This window comes from Octopus sinensis, linkage group LG18, assembly GCF_006345805.1.
Source record: "Octopus sinensis linkage group LG18, ASM634580v1, whole genome shotgun sequence".
NCBI classification, from domain to species: domain Eukaryota; kingdom Metazoa; phylum Mollusca; class Cephalopoda; order Octopoda; family Octopodidae; genus Octopus; species Octopus sinensis.
The window spans coordinates 19,081,073-19,086,072 of record NC_043014.1 but is presented as its reverse complement, the minus strand read 5'-3'; positions in this window follow the sequence as shown (position 1 = coordinate 19,086,072).

Sequence of the window (5,000 nt, the reverse complement as noted above, 5' to 3'; positions counted from 1 at the left end):
GACTTTCGTAATTGGTAGTCTTTCGTAAACCATCATTTCTAAAGAATTCCTCTAATACTCCTTGGTCTTTCCTCCGTCACGTACTTCCATTTATGTTTCCAGAATGAAATGCTGTTTGCATTATCACAGCAGATTTGACTTTTTCTTTGTGACTATAAGTCACATACATACTCTCCTTTCAACGCCGATCCTCGAAATATTTTGTATACTAAATTTAACGAACAAACAAAAGTATTTCAAACCATCTTTTAAAGATTTGTAAACTCTAAGCTATTAAAATGAATATAGTTTTAATTTCTTCTAATATACATTAACCTTAGATTAGACCTTAAATTCTCATCCACCATATTAATTTTCATTTACTTGACTAGGCGTTAGACCGAAACGCGATTGCAATATGTCACAGATTCCTTTGAATACATATTTTATCTCATCACTAAATATACTGTACTATATTTAAGAGATGAGGAATTATGTACATTATTCACATTATTTACATTATTTACATTTGACAGATATTTGTACTCATCATGTATTTTGTTAACACAACGTTTCGGCTGATATACCCTCCAGCCTTCATCAGGTTCGAAATTTCCCCAAGATACCTGATGAAGGCTGGAGGGTATATCAGACGAAACGTTGTATTAACAACAAACAAGATGAGGACAAATATCCGTGAAATGTAAATAATGTACTAAATAGTCTATTTTAATAGTGGCTTTAATAGTTCTTAAGCTAATTCTATACGTGTGAGTGCGTACGTGTGCGAGTATGTGCACGCGTATGTGTTTGCCCTTGCGTACATATGTTGTATTTATATATATTCATACACATACACGTACACTGGACTTACATATACGATACATTACTTGACAGGAGGTAGAGATAACTAGAGAGATATTTATAGAAAACACATTAAGTTAGATCACAGAAAAATAGGAATTTACACACAAACGCAACAAAAGCAAAAACAGCAGCGCCAACAGTAGTGGCAGTGGCAGTAGTATCAGCGGTGGCGGTAGTAGTAGTAGTAGTAGTAGTATGATACATTATTCAGCAAGCTCCAATCTTGGATATTTAGGTGAGAAATAAATATAAAAGAATCAGTCCATTTTACGAAACATTCGTTCGTATCCATTACAAATTCTTCAGCAATACCATAGAAAATATGTATGTTATCAAATCTACGTAAACTTCAGTGGCTTAAAAAGAATCAATTAAGGTCAGAACGTATTAAATTGTGTCATCTTCCATTTTTCCGTCATTTCTAACCTTCATCAACAGACTGTATATAGGAAATATTCCCTGCTCGTCTCCGTAACATAGTAAAACAGTGGTCAAATATTTGGCTATAATATCTCGCGTGATAGAGAGATGTTTTTCAGAATCACGCTTTTCGATTTACAGACCATTAATAGTATATGAAGACTATATATGTACAATACATACAAATATACTCACATACATATATGCATACTCACACACACATAAATATGTACGTATGTATATACTTGTATATAATATAATATATATGAATATATGTATGTATGTAGATATGCGTATATGTGTATAGATATTTGAATTCCTACATACAGACTTGCGAAGAGACTGACAGTCAAAGATACAGACAACAGCTACGTTACGAAAGTCTTGCCCTTACGCGGAATTACGAAGCCCTAAACGTATTCCTCACTAAATTACATATAAAATTTTATATTAAATTCCATTGAAATCGCTTTCGTATTACGCATATCTATGTTGTAGCAAGATATTATTGCTATCATGCCCTGATGTGTGTGTGTCTGTGTGTGTGTGAGGGAATTTCTGAACACGAATTTTAGATTAGTTTTAGATTAGAAGACTTTATTTCTAAATTTGAAGCAGTATTGCCTTTACCCATGCATAAAATATAAACACCATCTGCTATGAACGCTGTTTTATGGACCATTCAGTATATCATTAGCGTTATATTTTGAGTATTCATGTCATCATTTTAGTTTGATTAATTCGATTTGCAATTAGCATTGGCTTTTTTGTATCACTTTGTTATGAGAGAAATCGAGTCTATATGCATCTACAAATCATACAAAACTAGTAGGCGGTGGGACCGACTGCATGCGACGGTGTAGAAGGTGCTAAAGTCCTTAGATGCTTGTCTTTAACTAGCAACAGCTTAAGAATAGTACCCAAGCAGGCCATTACAGAATTTAAATTCGGAGTATAAAGCGTCGGATAAAGCTCCGATAATCTTGGATGAGTATTTTCATAATTTTCTAATTGAAGCCTGTATGATGAAAAACAAGGCTGACCATAACAGAATTTGAACGCAGAGTGTAGATGCGAAACAAATACCATATGGCATTGTTTCGCATTGTTTCTACTCACAAACGACACTGCATATCCGTTACTTGAATCAGATTAAACGAAATTGAAAGGATAAATGAAAAGCCAGGGCCTTCTGCTTTACTGCTAGATAAAAATCCGGTTCTAGACAGCAGTGGAAGTTTTTAGAACATTTATTTGTATCGAAATGATACTAAATGATTTTATATATAAAGCCATGAATGCAAATGTCTCTATTGACATGAGCAAACTTGAACATCGCTTAGAGGATTTATCTAAGTTTCGAAATAAAGTTTCTTAGATCGAATCCAAACTTGAAGTATGCAAACATCCAGGGATGGGAAACAATGACAATCATTGATAACATAGATCAGAAATCAGTACTGTTATACACGCTAAGGTTATTGGATATTCTAACCATTATCACAGCTTATCTCTCATGGAGATAAAAGCTTTTCTGATCCTTGACCGTAATGGAGCTAATGTCTGTTCTGATTTTAATGTAGTTTTTAAATATAGAGAGATCATGTGCAGGTTTATTTCTGGTGGAAAGACGATAATGGCTTATTTTTCTCTAACAGTTGCTGATTTTGCTGTTTCTCCTTATTGATAACAATGTTGTTGAGTTAATCATCATCATCATCGTCATCATCATCAGCGTCATCATCATCATCATCACCACCACCACCATCATCACCATCTTCACCATCATCACCATCACCATCATCACCATCATCCCCATCATCATCATCATCATCATCATCATCATCATCATCATCATCATCATCTTCATTATCTTTATCATCGTCGTCATCATCAGTATTATTATTATTTTTATTATTATTATTATTATTATTTTTATTATTATTATTATTATTATTATTATTATTATTATTATTATTATTATTATTATTATTATTATTATTATTATTATTATTATTATTATTTGTTGATGTTCCTATTGATTATGATGTTGACAGTGGTAAGGAATAAAGGTTTGGTTATATTAATTGTTCGCTTTGCCGTGTTTGTCTCTCAGTGCTTCCTCATAGACATGTGTGTGTGTGCACGAAGTGCTTTCAAAATATCCAATTTTATATTTTTCGCGCCAAATGGCCGCGACTGTTCCTGGCTTCTACGCCTAAAGTACTAACGTTATGTAAGCGTGTGTTTATGGAAATGAAGTTTCTTGCAATGTTGTCTATAACATCGAGATGTTTTCATCATGTCATCATTATCATCATTATCGTCATCCTAATCACTAGTGTCGTCGTCGTCATCATCATCTTCATCATCGTCATCGTCATCATTATTATCATCATTGCAGAACGAAGCTCAGCTGCGTAAATTGGTTAAGTACTTTGATTATTATTATTATTATTATTATTATTATTATTATTATTATTATTATTATTATTAATATCATTATTATTATCATTATTATTATATTATTATTATTATTATTATTATTATTATTATTATTATTATCATCATCATCATCATTATTATTATTATTATAGTAATTATTGAGTGAGAGAGCAGTGCATGCCATCAAAATGACACTGGGATAAAATATACGAAGCCCAGTATACCCATCATGACTACTCGTCTGATAAGGGTACACCAGGCACATGCATCACAACCATATGTGCGCGACATGGTGATCTCCTATCAAGATAAACAGCGCATGACCTTGCAGGTGGGGCCCAGTTAGACTTTTCTTCTGGTCGAGTAGCGCATCCCGCTCAAAAGGTCCCTGAATGAGGATTGTTTAAGGATGTGAACGAACCACCTATGTTTCCAAAGTTGAATTATCCAAACCTCTAAGAATTCCTTTCATCACACGACTATGATGCTCCGCAACTATTTCTGCTCGTGATCAGAGATGCACATATTGTCAGCCATTAAGGGACATGCTCAACTGGTTAAGGTCAAACAACTGACAAGCAAATCTATGTTATTGAGCAGAATATTTGCTGTAGCCCATCTTTTATACCAAGACAAAACAATGTACATGATTACGCTTCCACTCAGTTAAGATCAGAAGCTATGAGATAATATTATTATTATTATTATTATTATTATTATTATTATTATTATTATTATTATTATCATTATTATTATTATTATTATTATTATTATTATTATTATTATTATTATTAATGGCATTTCGCTTTCAGAGCTCTCGACTTTACCTACTCCGGTTAAATCTGTAAGAGTAAACAGCAGCCTGTGTCAAAGGTCTCACAGGATCGTTTTCCGCGATACTAAACACAGAAATACTAATCTCAAACTTGTTGCTGTCTCCAACAGAGCAAATTTATGAGAATGCTCTACCCTCTTGTCAAATCCAATTTTCTGTACGTTTCTCATTCTTGTATGTTAGAGCTTCCGGTGTCCCTTCAACTAATGGGATTATCATCATCATCATAATTATCATTATTATTATTATTATTATTATTATTATTATTATCATTATTATTATTATTATTATTATTATTATTATTATTATTATTATTATTATTATTATTATTATTTTATTATTTGTTGATGTTCCTATTGATTATGATGTTGACAGTGGTAAGGAATAAAGGTTTGGTTATATTAATTGTTCGCTTTGCCGTGTTTGTCTCTCAGTGCTTCCTCATAGACACGTG